The 20,635-nt window shown below is 35.9% G+C and overlaps 1 protein-coding gene across 1 annotated transcript in view; it reads right to left on the reverse strand.

Moving 5' to 3' along the window:
* LOC150106785 (uncharacterized) overlaps positions 1 to 20,635 on the reverse strand; it is a 602,332-nt gene that overhangs the window by 297,894 nt on the left and 283,803 nt on the right. The gene's annotated exons all lie outside the window — the stretch shown is intronic.

Raw genomic sequence — 20,635 nt, forward strand, 5'->3', positions numbered from 1 at the left:
ATTCTTGAATAAATTTTATTTCCTCTTTTTTTTTTTTTCTTTTAAGTGTACCACAAGGGGTTTGATTACTCCAATCACTAAAATTCAACCTTATGACTAGGCTTTCTAAATTATGCAATGCAACCACTATAAAAATGACATAACTCCCTGTTTAAGTATTTCTGCTCTAATATAATATAGTTGTCCAGCTTCTTTTCCACATTTCTAGGGTTTATGACCCTAGAAATGTGGAAAAGCTCCTGACCACATTCCTCTTGAATATTTTCTACCATTGTTCAGAAAATTCTTGTTCCGTTCAGCAATCTTCAAAAATAAATTACTCCAGACATTTAGAATACATTTATATTTACTTTTCACACTATTTTTATCATCTAATTCTTTTTATGGTATTCTTTCCTCCATGTGTGAGCTTCTTCAATAGCCTCAACAACATTTGCTACCTTTCTGATATTTAAATTCCTTATATATGCTTGAAAAAGTCTTTCCATCAATTTTATCGAGATACTTTTGCATACTGCTTCACATCCTTATATTTTTCTTTACATTCTCTCAGAGCACAAACTCACTTCTTTTTCAATATGCTTTCTTCTTTTCCACTTCCTAAGTACACCATGTAGTTCTGATTATCTACCCTTGCAGACAACTTCACATCTTCCTGGCTGAAACAATCAATGTTTATTCAGAGTCTGTACTGATTATTCAGCATGTGGTTCTTTTCTAATGCTTTCATTTTTTTGAATAATATTAATATATATATTAATATTATATGAACATGAATGAATATATATGAATGAATCTACAGTTCATCACCAGAAGCTGCTTCACTTTGATTCTTTTTAAAAACTTTTATACATATTTTTCTTTTTCAATTATGAAATTTATTTTCATTCTCCTCAAAACAGAATAGTGATCTCTTCCTATTCCAAACTGCACATGTGCCCAAGTCCTGAACTACTGTAAAGATAATCTTTACAGTAATATAATAAATAAAACTTTTTTATTTCTTGTTTCTTCTTTCACTATAAATTTGTGCACACCTTTCTGTTGGACCATGTTATTAATAATGAGTACTCCATTCGTTATTAAAAAATTATGGATACAACTACTGTGTTATAGTAAAACTTCACTTAATATAAACCAAAATAATCACCTGATATTTCGACCTTCATATCAAGGTTGTCATCTGGAAAATACACGTATATACAAAGAAACAAAATGCACTAAAATGTACATAGTATGCTAAAGTGACAGTAATTTGGTCACCCATTAATACTACACATACTGGTTTGTTGGAGAACTGGAACTTAAGTGAGTTGAATGTGTGCCATCCAAATTCTTAGGATTTTTATGTTTGAAAACTTAGGATGGTTGATCAAAATTTCACAAGATTCTTTAAATTTGCATTCATACCAGGTTTTCAAATGATGTAAAGAACAGGTACCTTTCTAATCAATTTGGTTAGGGTGTTAAGAGCATGATCTGAGAGGCCTGCTTTACCTAAATGTTAAATTTAATGTGTCATTTGTGTTCTTTTTACAGATAGGAATTGTGCATCCAGTTTCATCCATATAAAATAAGTTACAGGTGCAATGGATTTGGTATACCACAGGGTAAGCGGGGATGGGGGGGGGAGATCCTTGGATGAATTCAATGTTTTTTTAATTTTATAGGTGGTTTAAAAGTAGCATTAAGATTGTAATAATAGTGTAGAATTCTATTTATTTTTTCTGATAACTTTTTAATGTATGGGAAAGCTATGGTTTTACTGTAATCTATGTTATTTGCATTTTTTAATGAAGTTTTATGAGGAATTTTATTGATGGTATTTTTGCTATAGCCATTATTTATAAATGTACTGCTAATAATTTGTAATTCTTGTTTACGAGCTTATTCATTAGAACAAATTGTTATGTTCTGTTTTTGAGGGTGTTAATGACTCCAAGTTTTTGCAAAGGATGGTGACAGAGTTAGCATGTATGTATATAAAGGATGGTGACAGAGTTAGCATGTATGTATATAATGCCGATGGTAGGGAGGTAACTGAATCAGTTGAGTTACTGAGTGAACACTTAGCAAGAATATATCATCCAGGTGGTGACATTGCAGAAATGAATGAACCAGTAGATTATACGGGAATTGTGGTGAATGAAGTGGAGGTGAGTAGTCTATTGCATAACCTCAATGTCAATACATCTGCGGGATTGGATGGTATACCAGCTCGTGTTGTACGAGAAGCGGCTAAAGAATTGTCAGTACCCTTGACCATTTTGTTTAATTTGAGTCTCGGGTCTGGGTTAGTCCCGAGGGGGTGGAAAGAGGGGAAAATAGTTCCACTGCATAAAGGTGGTTCCAAGACTGCTGTTGTAAATTACCGACCGATTAGCATATCAGGAATCGTTGTCAAGGTCTTGGAGAAATTAGTCAAGAAAAGAATACAGGATTGGATAGATGAAAATGGGATACTCTATGGGGGGCAGCATGGTTTTGTGAAGGGTAGATCATTCCTCAGTAACTTGCTCACATTTTATAACACACTGATGGCTGAACTTGATAGGGGTAATTGGTTTACAATGATTCTACTGGACCTTGCCAAGGCCTTTGACAGGATACCACATGGAACCCTAATGAGTAAACTGGAGCAGATGGGGATGGATATAGGGTTGGTGAGATGGATAGGAGGATGGTTGATGGAGAGATACCAGAGAGTGGTTTATTCAGGAGTTGAGTCTAAAAGACGGCTTGTGACTAGTGGTGTGCCGCAGGGCTCTGTTCTTGGACCACTACTTTTCAATTTGTTCATCAATGCTATAGGAAAGGATCTGAGGGAAGTGTTCACTTGTTTGCTGATGATGCAAAGTTGGGTAGAGCAATTGTGAGTGCACAGGATGTCAAAATTTTACAGGATGATTTGGATAGTTTGGAGGACTGGGCTAGGAAAAATGAATGTCAATTTAATGTGGCAAAGTGTACGGTTATGCATTTTGGGGTGAAAAGAATAGCAGCAGTATATCGCATTGGTGGAACCGTACTCCAGGAGATTGATGAGGCCAGGGATTTGGGAGTGTTGGTGGATAGGGAATTGAAGTTTAGGGGGCACATTGCAAAAGTGGCTAAATCAGCTCATCAAATCACTTCGCTTCTGAAAAATACTTTAACATGCAGAGACAAACAAGGCCAGATAGAGTCTTATTGTTCCTCTGTATGGAGCCTTGATAAGACTCTATCTGGACTACTGTGCCCAGTTATGGGCACCAGGGTTTCTTCGTGATGGGGAGGAAGTGAAGGGGATCCAGAGACGAGTGACCAAGATGATAGCAGGTCTGTGGAATGAACCTTATGAGAATAGGTTGAAGATGTGTGGGTTGCAAAAATTGGTCGATAGGCAGAAAAGGGGTGATATGATTGAGACATTCAAATTACTGAAGGGTTTTTATAAGATTAATCCAGAAGATATTTTTGAAAATAAGACTGGTGGTGGGAGGACTAGGGGCCATGCATGGAAGTTGGGTAAGAATGTGGTTAACAAGGGTATTAGAGCTAGGTTTTTACTTGGAGAGTGGTGAATGAGTGGAATAAGCTGCCAGAGTCTGTTGTGGGTGCTATGACCATGAATGAGTTCAAGGCAAGGTATGATAGATACTGTGTGAATGTCGAATAGTTGTTCTTGACATGATGTTAGAGCCTCCCTCGATGAGTCTGCTGACTCCTTGGAGTTGCCCAGATAATAATAATATCAGCCAGTATGTGTAAGCTAGCAACCAAACCATAGCAGTATACATATCAGTATAGCAACCAAACCATAGCAGTATACATATCAGTATAGCAACCATAGCAGTATCAGCATAGCAACCATAGCAGTATACATGTCCTTGCGGACATGTATACTGCTATGCATTAAGAGGATATACCAAATACCAGTGCTTTTTGTGCAAGTGGGACAGCCAAGATTGACAGCAACATTGGATCAAGAAGAAATGGCCAGAAAGAGTCACATTAGAACCTGAAAGTAAAAAATGTGTTACACGAAACTTTGGTTGCTCGGGAAAAAATCCTTTCCCCCTCCACTTCGCATAAAGCTGGGATTGATGAAACAATTTGTCAAGGCTTTGTCAAAAGAAGGAGGGTTTTAAATACATCTGTGCATAATTTCTGGGATTATCTACAAACAAAACTGAGAGAAGGTATTTTTATCATTCCAGACATCAGGAAACTTATGAAGGATAAACTGTTTAAAGAAAAAATGGCAACTGTTGAAAAAGAAGCATGGAAGCTTTGAAAGAGGTGGTGACCAAATTTTTAGGAAATCAAAAGGACCACAACAATAAAATAATTGTAGAAGACATGCTACAGAAATTCAAGGATTTGAGATGCTCCATGAGCTTAAAAGTGCACTTTCTCGTCTGTCATTTAGACTACTTTCCTGAGAATCTGGGAATTGTCAGCGAAGAGCAAGGAGAGTGATTCCACCAAGGAGATGGAAAGAAGGTATCAGGGCAGGTGGAATGTCAACATGATGGCTGACTATTGCTGGATGTTGCATAGAGATGACCTGGGAAAAGAATTTCATAGAAAAAGTTCAAAAAGAAGCTTTGAAGGAAAAAGAAAAAGACACCAAAATGAAATATAAAGCATGTACTGAAGATTAATCTTTAATTACTTTAATTAAAAATTTTTTTTCCAATACTTTCATTCCAAAAATGTTTACAGAAAATTTTAAATACTGTTATGTTACTTAATATAATGTGTTTTAAATCTATTTTACTGTAAAACTGAGATCCATTTTGTGAAAAATCCTTACGTGATAGAGAAAAATGGAATAGATATTTGAAATCAGCGGTCAAAAATAAATCAGAAACAGTTTATAGTTTCCAGACAACTTTTCATGACTTGAATTTTGTGAATCCCTTTAAATGCCATAATTTTTACTATTCTCATGCATACAATCACGTTTAGTTGGTAATTTGAAGCTAACTGTAATTATTTAAACAAGGCCACTGTTTTAACATTTCATCATATATACTTTATATAAAAGGAGACAAGCCACTCTCATATACCCTCGCCAGCCTGGTTGGCTGAGTGGTTAGCGTATCCGCTCTCCAGCCAAAAGGCTGCGGGTTCGAATCCCGCCGTGTGCATGGATGTTTGCAATTATCTGTGAAAGCACTAGTGGTGGTAGTCGGCGGTAGATAGCATTGGTGTTAGATGATGAAGGTTGGTGGTGTAACGAGACGAAGAGTTGTAGAGTTGATGCCCTCCCTTGATGAGTCTTTGGACTCCCTGGAGATGTGATATAATAATAATAATACAGCTCTATCTATTTTTATCCATTCTGTTCCATTGCTGATTTTCCACTGTTATGGCATTATTCGAATTTATTCTGCTAACTGCTTAAACTATGGAGTTAACACAGTTTTATTTATTAACTAATATACCAATAAAAAATGGTCTTTTTACTAGATCAAAATTTTATTCATAATAAATAGGTTATGAGTATTAAAGTTGAATTCTCTTTGTTTTTACATTGTTTGTTTTAAAGTGTAGTCAATGAATACAGGCAAATAGGGAACATTAACAGCATCCTGAATGGAGAACCTACAGAACAAGTAAAATATTTTAGCTATATACAATTTTTAGTGAATACAGACAACAGAATTAGCAAAGCTGGTATGGTAGGAAGTCAACTGAATAAATTTAGATTGAATAATTTATATAATAAAATTTAGATGGAATAATTTATATATAATAAAATTTATATGGAATCAGCTACTAAATGGGAAAAATGTCAGCAATGCATGGGAATCTTTGAAAAAATGCTTAAATGAGGCAGTATCTGAATGTATCCTAGTGATCAAAGAATAAATAAGTTGGGGGTGAAATGGATGTACAACTTTATTAAGCAAGAGTTCCACAAGAAAAAGATGATGTGGAAAGAATATCGTGAAAATAACAGTGAGAAGAGTTATGAAATATATAAAGCATAGGCCAGAAAAATAACGAGTATTGTGTGGAAAGCTAAATAAGAGGAATATGAAAAGAAATTGGCCATGCAAGCTAAAGGCAACCCTGTAAGCAAAAGAAAGAAAGAAAGAATGAATGTGAAAAAATAACTTTACTGAATGCAGGTGGCACTAGTGTCAGAAGCTAATGAGATTGTTGAGTTAATGAGTGCTCACTTTGCTAAGATATATCAACTGGGTGTGTGTATGTATGTAACATGGTGCATAGTGCTACTATTACATTGGATGCAGAGTTAGAGGTTCGTGAAAATGAGGTTGAAGAGCTGTTGCATATCCTGGATAAGAATTTGTCTATAGGGACAGATGGAATATCAGCCCATTTGCTAAAGGAATGTTCAGCTGAATTGGCTAAGCCTTTCACATGTTTGTATAACTTGAGTCACAGCTGAGGAATGATACCACAGGAATGGAAGGGATGTATGATAGTTCCGTTGCACAAGAATGTTGTAAAGACTGATGCATCTAACTACTGACCTATTAGTATCTCTGGTATGGTAGAGAAGTTGGTAACCACTCGCATATACAGAAACGGGCAGACAAACAAGCTATAATTTGCAAGGAGCAACATGAGTTTACTAAAGGAAGGTCATGTTTTAGCAATTTGCTCATATTTTATAACAGTTACAACTGCTTTGGATAAAGAGAATGATACACTATGATAATGTTGGAATTTTCTAAGACATTTGATAGGATAACTCACGAAAGACTGTTGCATTAACTGGAAAATATGGGATTGGAATATAAACTCTTGACTTGCATCAGGGGATGGTTGACAGATAAATATCAAAAAAGTAGTATACAGTAGGTGTGAATCTGCCAGGTTTAAGGTGACCAGTGGTGTACCTGAGGGTTCAGTCCTTGGGCCATTATTGTTCAGTCTATACATTAATGACATCAGGCAGAGTCTAACATCAGATGTGTAATTGTTTGCCGATGATGCAAAGATAGGCAGGGCAATCACAGATGCCACTGATATTCAGCACTTACGAAATGATTTGAATAGGCTGGAAATTTGAGCAAAGGAAAATAACTGTCAGTTTAATGTTAGTAAGTGTCAAGAGATGCACTTTGGTGTGAATAGAGTTCCAGCGGTATATTATATTAGCGGGGTTATGCTATAAGAAACTGAGGAGGCAAGGAATCTTGGCATATTGGTGGATAGGAATCTGAAGTTCAAAGGTCACATAGTAAAAGTTGCAAATACAACTCTGAGGATAATTGCAATATTGAAGCAAACCTTGACATTAAGGATAAGGAAGTCGTTTTGCCTCTTTATAAGGCCTTCATAAGACTACACCTGGATTATTGTGTGCAAATTTGTTCTCCTGGATTACAAGGAAGATAAAGAAGCTGTGGAAAGGGTGCAAAGAAAAGTTACAAAGATTATATCCAGATGATGGGATTTAGATTATGAGGACAGATTGCCAGAATATGGATTACAGACTCTAGTTAATAGGAAAAAGAGGGGTGATATGATAGAGGTCTATAAAGTTTTGAATGGGTGTTATAGCATTTCAAATGGTGAAATTTTTCATTATATGTAAGTCGGGGAGAGAACATGGGGCATCCATGGAAGTTAAGTTTGTTCACAGTCAAGAAAGGGATAAGAGCTAGATTTTTCTCTCACAGAGCAGTGAGTGAGTGGAATAGTTTGTCTTTAGAGGTAGTGAATACATCTGATGTATTTAAAATACATACATCTAATGTATATATCTAATGAATTTAAGCTGGTTTGGGTGATTTATAGCCTCCCTCAATGAGTCCTTGAATCCCTGGAGGTCTCAGATAATAATGATAATAAGAGAGAAGTTAAAACATAAAAGTAGCTATATATAAAATAGTGATGAAAATTTTAAATTCTGGATCTGAGAGCTGTATTAAAAATAAAACACTGGGTTAAAAATCAGTGACCATAGATATGAGAATCCTGAGAAAGAATACAAAAATGAATAGAAGGGATCCATGGCAGAATCACATTAGATTAAAAATGAGGATATTAAGAAGGAACTAAACATTGTTAGTATTCAGGAATGTGTAAGCAGAGCTTCTGTCAGGTAGTGTAATCACTTAAACAGAATGAAAAAAGGAAAGGTGAGCAAGACATGTATGTTACCAAGATGGAAAGAAAAATACCTAAAGGAAGAGCAAGATCTAGGCTGATGCAGTACGATGTGCCTTAGAAAACCAAAATATAAAATCTCACAATATTGGAGTTCTGACGGGTACCAGATTAATTTGGAAGAAAACTATCAACAGGAAGTTAGTATTGATGTAAACTTTTCATGTAGTACTATCATAATCTTCTGGGTACTTCCCAAGGATGCATATCAAGAATTTCATGATGATGATAAGACAGGCTGAGAGAATGTGGACTGCAGAGTTTGGTAGATAAGAGAAGGAGAGATGATTTGATTGAGACTTTTAAACTGTTGAGAGGTAGTCACAGGGTTGATACTGGGGAGTTCTTTTGCTTGGTAGATTACGGGAAAGGATCGAGGACAACGGGATCATCCCTGGAAGTTACGAAAGGAAGATATGAGCAAGAGGGCGAGGAGTAGTTTCTTTGCATGGAGGGGTGGGTAAACCATGGAATGCATTGCTTGATAGAGTGGTAAGAGCACGAACAGTGAATGAGTTCAAGGAGTGGTATGATAAACTGTGTTTTCTAGGATAGGCCTTCCATGATGAGGCTTGACTCCATAGAGGCCTGAATCATAATAATAATAATGATTTACTAGAGAAAAAGTTCACTAGGAGCATCAACAAAAAAACATACCAGAGAGATCCCAACAGCAAAATTTAAATACATTAATAACTGTACCAGGAAGCAAGTGGTGAAGCTTTCTGCAAAAGTTAGACTTAAGAAGTTAAAGAGGAATTTCCAGAGAGAAGAATGAATATCAATCTTAGTAAGTAGGTTAATATGTCCTTAGAAACATGTTTAGTTAAATGTAAAGAAAAATAGAAAGAAAATGGAAAATTTGGGAAGAATATAGAAAAATAAGAATCGTGGCAGGCAGATTTATGAATCTACTTGCATCGTTATATCAAAACAGTAATAACAAAAAACGTACCAAATTCCTTAAAAAAAAAAAAACTTCCACTCATCAACCAGACTATACATATACCATATCTCTACACAACATCAAAAGGCAGAGCAGACTGAGCTTGCTGCTAAGACAACATGACTGATTTAAAACCAGAGAGTATCTAAAAACCTCTGAACAATTCCACCTTTCTGGGATAAACCTCTGGGATCCTCTCTCCTAGGTGTTTACAGTATCCCTATCAATGTGGGATCCAGTATTTCAAACAGAACAGGATAAATTACCTTGGCAAGAAAAGAACATAAAAAAAAAAGTATATTCAGTATGGGCAACCAAAAAGTGGACTATTACAACATTTTTTGGATGAAGACCATTTCATGGAAGAAAGCCAAGCTACTACACAGATTCCAGGTCAAATAATAGTCTTTTCCTAAATGTGGTTCACTCTACAGAATCTGGTTAACTGCAACAGAACTAATGGTGTAATCCTACACAATTTTTCATGCAATGCCCTATCCTCTCATCAGCAGTAATCACAGAAGTTTACTACAGAGTAACATTGTCACATGATATACATGGGAATGTCCTTATTCTTGAGATCATTTCATTCTCAGTCTTTGATGTGGGTGTGTTTAGAATGAATCTGATGATGCTAGCATGAGCTGGCCAACTTAGATTTCCTCTTCAACATTGAATAGAACTTATTCACTATCTAGTGAGGATGCTAATAAACTTTGTTTGGGAAATTTCAACTGTCCTACTGAAATCCAAGCTTCCACCTACAAACATCACTTTAGCTGAAATGAAAGCTTACAATCCTTAAAATGCAACAGTCAAGGGGAATGCCACTATAGTTATGAATTCTGCTAATTATAAAAGAAACATAAAACTTTATTTATTTATTTATTATGGGATCAATCAATGTACCAAGAATTGGATTACAATCCCACTAACAGACAACTGGACTCTTTACTAGATGAAAGTGTAAGCTTCAATGGAGACACCATAGAAAAACTTAGAAGTTATATAAATCAAATGGATATTAAATCCAGCATTATTTCAAAGCTGCATGTAGAAACTATGAAAGTTTCATAAAGAAGTTGACCAGAGAGCTTACAGGAATACACTCACCAGCATTTATTTATTTTAGTAAATACTTAGAAGTTATTTTCCTAGAACCCCTAGGTTTTATGGTTTACCTAAGATACACAAGAAAGACATTCCTCTTCATCCAACTGTCAATTGCATAGATTCACCAACTTATCAAATAGTAAAATTTTAGCACACCTATTGAAAGCTCAGATTGGCAACTCCTGCTCATTTAAAAAAATCATTCTAATTTTCTAGATAAAGTAAAAAATTTTTCCCTACAACCAACTGATATAATGGTTAGCTTTGATACAGAATCTGTCTTTACAAATATTTCTCTTGAGAATACACTACATCTACTTTCAGAAGCATTTCCACAGGATATAGTGAAGCTATTCAACTTTGTCATGCACTCTAGATATTTTATTTGTCAGAATAAGGTTTGCAATGAGGGAACCGCAACGGAAAGTCAATTCTCCCCCACACTTGCTAAATTTTATTTATAACACTTAGAAGACATTCTTTTCTCCTCCATGCGCCCTAAGCTTTCATTCTGGGTTCATTATATAGATGATGTTTTTGGAATCTGGCTGCATAATGAAGACACACTGCCTACTTTTTTTTTTTTTTAATTGAATATAAAACAATCTACATCCACAAATTAAATTTACTATGGAAATGGAAAAAAAAACAACAATAAACTGTCCTTTTTAGATATTCAACCTCTTTCAGTTTATCGAACACCTACTTTCACTAGACACTACATTCAAAAGCAATCAACTTGCAATCCATCATAAAAAACTGGAAATTATAAAAACTTTGTGATATGCTCATATCATTTGTTATACACCTGAAGTATTACAGCTGGAACCCTTAAACATCAAATGATATATGAAACTCAATGGCTTCTCAGAAAGGACCATGCAACAGCTTTTTAATTCCTATAATCCTAGCTCAAATAATAAAAATTGTATGTCTTTGTTGAGCACATCCGTAGCGCAATTGGAAGAAATGGTACGTTGCTCCCTTCAATTGGAAAAGGCCCAAGTTCAAGTCTCGTCATGATGGCAGGAATCTTTATATGAACTTTTTCAATCGAAGGTGAGTTAGCTGATCTCATACGGAGGTAGCAGTGTTTTTTCTCCTGGAAACTCAGGTTTTTCATCCCGCATACAGACAAATCGGCCCTTCAGAACACACGCAATTTACAGACAAAAAATACTAGCTGTGGTGGCGGTCAGTAGATGGTGCTGATGTATATGATTGGTTGTAGTGGTGGAGACCGAGAGTGTACAATAGGTGTCCTCCCACGATGAGTCTTCGGACTCCTTGGAGGTGCCACGAATAATAATAATAATGTCGAGTTCCAATTCCTTACATTTCTGGCATCTCATCACCCATTTCCAGGATTCTTAAGAAATACAATTTAGCGGCCATTTTTCTTCCTATCAACAAATTATCTTTTGAAGATGGAAACCTGCACAAATATTCTCACCTAGATCTTCCTGGTGTCTACCAAGTTCCTTGTGACTGTCATCATTCTTATTTTGGAGAAACTAAACACTCTGTAGAAAAGAGAATACAAGAACATCAATCTTACATTTGCAACAGTAAATTGAAAAAAATCTAACTTGCCACAGCATGGAACAGATACAGACCACAACATCCTATGGTCTGAAACACACTTACTTCATTGGTGTCGGCATAAATTTGAACGCTTGTTTAAAGAAAGTGCTGAGGCTTTACTTCACCATTCAAACTTAAATTGGAACGACTGCCCCCCCCCCCCTCTATATGCAAGTCACGAGAAAGTGTTATTTTAATCACACATGAATAATTTTTTATGGCTAATGAATTATCAGCATTGCAATATTTTCTCAGTTATACCATTGAAAAAGTAAGAAGGGCTTTTACTTTGTCACTAATATTTGCACTCTACTTTGTAATTAACTATTGTCGCTACTGATGATGGACTGTATTATTCGGGATGAAATATATGGCCTTAAATAAACAGTATTATTTATCTATTAAACAACAGAGCATCAATCATTTTCAGAAAAGAATCTGATTCACCCCTAACATAAACAAAAAGCAAGTAGGATGGATTCAGTATTGGATACTCTAAGAACTTGTAAATGCGAGAAGTAATGTCTGGAAGAGAAAAAGTAAGGAGTGTGATCAGAATTTTTTCATCTAATACATGTGAGTCTGCAACTGAAAGAATATTTTTATGAAGAATCTTTATGCACAATCAAGGTAGCATATGTACTAAAAATGGATGACCACTTTTCCCCAAGTAAAGTAGGCTTTCATTTGAGAAGTTATATTATTGTTTAATCCTTTACCCAAGAATAAGTAAACAAAATCTGAGTGTTAGGTATCTTCATGACTAGGCTAGATGTACACAGAAGCACTTTACATCAATTGAATGAAGTATCCATAATACAAAAATATTATGGGACAGGACACTTCCCAGACCGGTTTTGATTTTTAAATATGGGTGGTACTGTTAAATACCATATTTAACATATTTACCTTACATACTCGAGAAGAGAATTTCAAAAAGAAACACATGTGGCATTTATTGATTATGAAAAAGCGTTTGACAAAATTAGTAGACAAAAATTGTTTAAAATATTAACCAATTTAAACATACCAAACCAACTTTTACAATCTATTCAAGAAATATATACAGGAAATAAAATAGCAGTTAAATTAGAACACACCTCAGAATGGAAAGATATATCAAGAGGAGTACAACAAGGATGTACCCTCTCACCTCTGCTTTTCAATATATATATAAATGAAATATTAACAATCTGGAAACAGCATAACCCATTTGGTATACAAATGACCCCGCAAATGAAGATAGATACACTACTATTTGCAGATGATCAAATAGTATTAGCTACATCAGAAGATGACTTACAAAGATCATTAAAATCATTAAATGATATCTCAAAGCAATATAATATGACAATATCCAAAGAAAAAACAAAAATAATGGCATTCAAAGGAGAAAACCCAATAAGAAGTAAAATAGTGATAGATAATAAAATACTAGAACAAGTAAACACTTTCAGATACTTGGGATGTGATCTATCATACGAAGAAGAAAAAGACACACTTAAAATATCAAACTTTGTCAAAGTAAATGGCATAATAAATAATATATTTAAGCCATCCCTGGTACAAAAACACACTAGAGTCAGACTATATAATGTCTTGTCAAAACCAACTCTACTATACAGAAGCGAAACATGGACCATGAAAAGGAAAGATGAAAAACGAATTCAAACAGCAGAAATAAAGTTGCTCAGAAAAACAGCTGGATATACCAAGTAGGACCACAAAACAAATGAAGAAATCAATCCCTGAAAATAAAACCAATTAATTACTACATAAGACAGTATAAACAAAAATGGCTAGAACATTTAAATCGAATGGACAACAGCAGACTACCAAAAATATTATAAAGATACAAAATAAGTGGAAAAAGAAGAATCGGAAGACCAAGAAAGACATGGCATGAGACCGGAACAGGCCACATGGCCTATATTCCATGTTAGGTAGAAGAAGAAGACCTTACATACTGTATTTTACTACATTGCTCAAAACAATTAGGGGAATTTTGGTTTTTTCGTAAATTATAAAGTTATAAAAATAATTTCTAACTGTAACACATTTATTTTAAAATATTCTTAATATACAACAGTGTACAAAATCATGTTAAGACTGTCGAAATGTGTCTTAGCTGTATTAGCATGTGGGGGGGGGGGGGATATAAAAGTGTGGCTTGTTGCTCTCACTTCCACAGTGCATAATTATTACTTCAATTCTAAACTTGTGTCACCTATCACCCATTATTTTGTTAAAAATGGCAGAGCAACATGATATCCCAGAATTCATGGCTTGGAGCAATTGGTCGATTAGAAGCTTGACAAACGCAGCAAGTTGTCATTCAAGCGTGTTGTGTATCTCAAAGCGTAATTTCGCGACTTTGGAATCACTTTCTGGAGACATCTTCATGCCATAGGTTTATATGCTTGAAGACCAATGGTTTGCATTCCATTTACTGCAAATCACAAAACACCCCAAAGAATTTGGACACAGGAATATCACAAATGGACAAATCAGGATTGGGCTAGTGTATTTTTTAGTGACGAGTCCAGGTTCAGTCTGCAACCAGATAACTGACATATCTTGATATGGCGTGAAAGTGGAACAAGAAATAATCCACAGTATGTTCGTGAAAGACCCCAACATCAAGGTAGGAGTTTGATGGTATGGACTGGAATAAGTAAAGTTGCCATACTAATCTCTATTTTATCTGAAACGGTTCCTTAACAGCCCAAAACGTATCGCGATGAGATTTTGGAAACTATATTCATCCATATGCTGCTGCAATTGGCCAAGAATTCATTGTTATGGATGACAATGCTTGTCCACACCATGCAAATTTGGCACAAGAGTGGTTTGAGGAAGAAGGTATTGAACGAATGGACTGGCCCTGCCTGTTCACTGGACTCTAATCCAATCGAACATGCCTGGGATGCTTTAGGTAAGTGCGTTTCTGCTCAACTGGTTCCACCACAATTACTTCAACAGTTCAAAATTGCTCTCACAGAAGAATGGAGAAATATCCCACAAGAACTGTTTGATCATCTTATCTGGTCCATGCAATCAAGATGTACCGCTATTTTGGCTGTTAATGGAGACCGTACACCCTATTAAAAATTAACAAAAAAGTGTTTTTGGCTATTCTTGTTAAAAATATTTCACCCTAAAATGTGTAATTTGTTAAATTTATTATTATTATTATTAGGTGACACCTCCAGAGAGTCCAAAGACTCATCAAGTGAGGGCATCTACTCTATCTGTCTCCACCTTAACAATCCACCAACTACAACAACACAATCTACCTCCCACCACCACCGGTAGTATTTTCACAGACAATCACAACCATCCATGCCCACAGCGGGATTCGAACCAGAATCCTTTTGACTGGAGAGTGGATACGATAACCACTTGGACAACCAGGCTGGCGAAAAACATACCCTTTGGCAGGATTTCTAATAAATATTGATTATTTAAATAATATCTCATCAATTACACCCTATCCATAAGAAATATTTATTCCTGTATAAAGTACCCAATAGTTTTATTATTATTATTATCTGAAATTCCAGGGAGTCAAGGACTCATCGAGGGAATCTGTAAATTACCCAACCCAGCTATCATACCTACCCTTGAATTCATTCACACTAGATGCACTCACTACCCATGAGGGCAAATTATTCCACTCACTCACTGCTCTCTGGGAGAAAAACCTAGCTCTTACATCTTTCTTGACTGCAAATAAATTTAACTTCCATGGATGCCCTTGCGTTCTCTCCCCACCTTCCATAAAAAGAAAAATTTCATCAGTTGAAATGCTATAACACCCATTCAAAACTTTATAAGCCATCAATCATATCACCCCTCTTTCTCCTGTTAACCAGTCTGTAATCCACATACTTGCAATCTGTCCTCATAATCTAAATCCCGTAATCTGGATATAATCTTTGTAACTCTTCTTTGTACCCTTTCCATAGCTTCTTTATCCCCTTGGAACCCAGGAGACCAAATCTGTGTACAGTAATCCAAGTGTGGTCTTATCAAAGCCTTATAAAGAGGCAAAATCACTTCCTTATCCTTACATGTCAAGGTTCGCTTCAACAATCTTCAGGACTGGGGTAAGGTGGTACAACAACGGGCAACTCGTTGCAAAGGTGGAGTAAGCTAACATCACTTCTATCTCAGTATCTCCCATAATGCAAAACACATCTCCTTGCGGATATGTATAATGTTATGCATTAAGGGAAAGGCCACTACCCAGACTAGTTTCGACATTTATTGAGGTGTTGTACTACCTTACAACAGTCCTGAAGATACGTTCAGGTGCAAACTTTGTTTGCTCACACTTGGATAAAGGATTAAACTTAATTTATTATAGTCAAACCAAGTGAAAAATAAACTTTCAACATCTTTCTCTAAATCCAGAGTAATTTAATAAAAAGGTGGCACACAGTTTGGCAACTCCTATACGTAGAGATGACCTTGCTAATGCTTCTGCCTAGTATCTCCACTTGGGCCTGGCTCCCACTGAAGAGACCTCAGTAAAGGTCAAACCTAGTCTGGGTAGTGGCCCTTCCCTTAATGCATAACACTATACATATCTGCAAGGAGATGTGTTTTGCATTATGGGAGATACTGAGATAGGAGTGATGTTAGCTTGTTCCACCTTTACAACGAGTTGCCTGGTGTTGTACTATCTTACCCCAGTCCTGAAGATACTTTCAGGCACAAACTTTGTTTGCTCACACTTGGATAAACGATTAAAAACTGCTTAAAGAAGTGCTTAACCACTGTCTCAGTTTTCGCAGCATCCCATGAAGCTTTGACCCACTCAAAAATTTGCAAAAATGCTAGGCCTCTTCCTTCTTCCTGATGGCATGACCTCAAAATCTGAAGAATGCATCCAGCTGTTCTACTTCCCCTTCATAAATCCCTTAAATGGTTTATTAATACAGACATCTAAAGGTTGAAGCTGACTAGCTAGACTTCCTGGAATTACAGCTGAGTTTTTAACATCTGTTCTGTGAGAACGAAACTGATCCCATACTAAAAGGGCAGGCGTCTTCAACAGTCCTGTAGGGTGCCTAGACCAAATTTTATCTATCCATAATTTTATTCCTTCTCCTCCATTCATCCAGCCTTTTGCGTGAACATGTACAAGCACTAATTTAAGCAGTTTTTTTCTTCGGGTAGAGTCTTCCTTTTAAAAATCAATAGCAGCAGAAATTTTATCCCATAAGCAAAGCAGGATAAAACAACAATGTGGTGAGTTTTTTCGTGCCCAGAAGTTTTAACAATAACACTTTTTGTGCCCTTGAAATCTAGTTTTGTTTGAGGGCACATCAAAAGTCAGCGGAACCTTGTCCATGCTTCCTATTTGACCAAGTTTAAAATTTTCTCGTTTCCTTGCGTTAATGACGAATCGATGAAATTCACGCTTTTCTGTGGTCTAAAATCCAAGTATTCAGTTCTGTCTCAAGTTCTGCCCATTTTGCAGTTCCACTTTGTAGATTATGTTTATTGTGAGTTGCTTTTTTTAGATCCTCTTCCTGATTCTGTCAAGTTCTTATTATTTTCTCAGTTTGGGGTGGCCCGAAATGCCTCTCTGCAGCCATGTTTATATGTTCTTTAGCATATGAAATCACACGTAGCTTGTATACAATATTGTAGCAATGCGGATGTTTTTCAGCCATAATTTGCCAAGAAATTTAGAGAAAATTTAACGGCAGAAATTTATCACCGTTCACAACACAACCGTCAATTGGAATGATTGGAAAGTTTAAACCAACAGGAACACAGCTGTGATCGTCTATGACAACGCATGAGCATCCACTGAACTCTACGTAACTGGAATGCTCTCACACACTGCAAGAAAGAAATCGCTTTATTCGGAACAGAGAAAATTTCCAGAAATGAAAGTAATAAAAAACTGAATATCGGCGTATAAGATGCACTCTGTTTTTCAGACCTATTTTCAAAGGAAAAAAGTGCATCTTATAAGCAAATTCTTGTGAAATATAATTTACATTTCAACCAAGTAAAAATCTACTAGGGACCATATAATCATCATCATCAAATTCCTGCCATGTACCCTCAAGGGGTGTACAGGATATGACAGTACTACATGAAAAAAATTACATCATTACTGACTTGGAGGAAAATTGTAGATTTTCCTCCAAATCAGTCTGTTCCTTCTCAAGACTCCAATATTATCAGATCTTATATTTCTATCGTCTAAGGCACTTTGTACCGTGTCAATCCACCTACATCTGGGTCGTTTTGCTGCCAACCTGGCAGAGAACACTTGTTTTGCTAACCTTTCTTTGTCCATTCTGTTTAAGTGACCATACCACCTGAGATTAGCTCTGCTAACGCATTCCTGGATGTTGACAATGTCAAGGTCTATTCTAATATCCTAGTTTTTAATATGATATTGTAATTGATGCCATCTGTTCACGCCTATAATCTTTCTCAGGACTCTCATATCTGCAGTCTCTAGTCTTTCGTCAAGTGTTTTACTTCTGACCCAGCTCTCAGATCCATAAGTTAAAACTGGTTTGAACACTGTCTTGTATACAACTAATTTAGTGTTCCGACTAATTTCTCTCTTATTCCATATGAATTTATTCAATTAAACTTCCTACCATACCAGCTTTGCCGATTCTGTTGTCTATTTCTATTTAATTTACCATCTTCAGTAAAAATCGTGCCTAAGTAGCTGAAATGTTTCACTTGTTCCACAGGTTCTCCATTCACAACACAGTTGACATTTTCAATGATTCTGCTTATTTTCATTGTCTTTGTCTTTTTATTGCTGACCATCATACCATATCTATTACAACAGCTATTCAATTTAGTCAGAGAATCTTGCAGACTTGTAGCGGATTTATTTAGAAGTATAACATCATCCGCATAAAGCAAAGAACTGATGTTAACATCTCCAATTTTGATATCGTGTTTAATACCACTTTCCTTCATTATGTGATCCATATAGATAATGAATAACAGATGGGATAATGTACATCCTTGTCTCACACCAGATTTCACATTAAACCATCTTCCTGTACTTCCTTCAATTCTAACTGCTGACTTACAACTCAAATAAAGACTAAGTATTGCTTGATATAATGCCCCATTGACACCATATAACTGTAGCGTATTGAATAGCTTCTCTCTTGGCACCTTGTCATATGCCTTTTCCAAATCGACAAAACTTAAATACAGATCTCTGTTATATTCCCATGCTTTCTCGACTATTTGTCGTAAAGTGAAGATCTGATCCTGACAGCCTCTATTTGGCCTGAATCCAGCTTGTTCTTCACCAAGCTTTTCTTCCACAATTCTTCTCAACCGTTTCTCAAGTATACTTGCATAGATCTTCCCAGGAACACTCAGTAGGGAAATACCTATGTAATTCTCACATTCAGTTTTATTTCCCTTTTTATATATGGGTACTATGAGAGCTCTACTCCAATCATAGGGAATTTGTCCCTCTGTCAGGCTTTCTGAACTATCCAGTGCAGCCACTGTAATACTCTTATACCACCATACTTCAGCATTTCTGGTCGAATATCATCTACCCCTGCTGCCTTTCCACATTTCAAGCCTTTGATGGCTTTTTCTACTTCAAGTATGGATATGTATTCCTGACTGCATGTCTGATCAATGTTTTTTTACCACTGTGCTATCATCACTGCTTGTTTCATTTAGCAGTTATTCAAAGTAATTACTCCATACTTCAAGGATATCTTTTTCTCCCATTTTCATGTTAACTTTATCATCTCTTTCCTCCATTCCCAAGCTTCTTCAACAACCTCCAGAATATTTTACCACCTTCTTGATATTTATTTTCTATATTCTTGCCAAACTCCTCCCATGACTTTTGTTTAGCTAGTTTTACACAGTGGTTAGCATTCTTGCATTTGTCTCTGTATTCTCTAAGAGCACAAGCTGACTTATTTGACAGGAACTTTTGATATGCTTTCTTCTTTTCCTTCACTACCTCTTTAACTTCCTGTGTCCACCAGGGAGTTCTGATTTTTTTATCCTTGCAGATAACCTCACCATATGCCTCTCTGGCAGAATCAATCAGGACCTTCTTCAAGGCTTGCCACTGATTCTCCAAGGTTTGATTCCTGTTCTCAAACTCTTTCATTTTTTCTTTAATAATCTTTGTGTATTTTATTCTACAGTTCACATCTGAGAGCTGCTCAACTTTTATTCGCTTTAAAACTTTCTTATATGTTATTCTTTTCAATATGAAATTCAATTCAATCCAGCTCAAGACTAAATAGTGATCACTTCCAATTTCAAATCCTCTGTACACTCTGGTGTCCTGCACCAGGGAGAAAACATCACTATCAACAATAACATAGTCAATGAGACTTTTCTTATTCCTTGCCTCTTCTCTCCATGTGAATTTCTACACATTTTTATGTTGGAACATAGTGTTTGTAATAACCAGTCCATGGCCTGAGCAGAAATCCAACAGATATTTGTCATTATTATTAGCTTTGCTCTTTTCTCCAAATTTTCCCAAAATATTTTTGTATGTCTCACAATCATTTCCTACTCTGCTATTTAGATCCCCAACAAGGACCAACTTTTCCTTTTTCATTGTGTCAGTTGCTTTTTCTAAAGCCTCAAAAAATTCCTCCACTTCTACCTTAGTAGAACCTTCTGTGGGACCATAGGCACAAATAAGTCTCATTGTCCAGTTCCCCATTCTCGTATTTGCCCAGATTACTCTACTTGAGATTGACTGCCATTCAAGAAGATTAGCCTCGTATTTTGTGTTGAATACTATGGCTACTCCTTCTTTTCCTTGATTGTCATTGCCTGAATATAAGATTTTGCATTTATTGC

Source organism: Typopeltis vanoorti, chromosome 5, assembly GCF_054136105.1.
Source record: "Typopeltis vanoorti isolate ZY-2024b chromosome 5, IOZ_Tvanoo_1.0, whole genome shotgun sequence".
Lineage (NCBI taxonomy): Eukaryota > Metazoa > Arthropoda > Arachnida > Uropygi > Thelyphonidae > Typopeltis > Typopeltis vanoorti.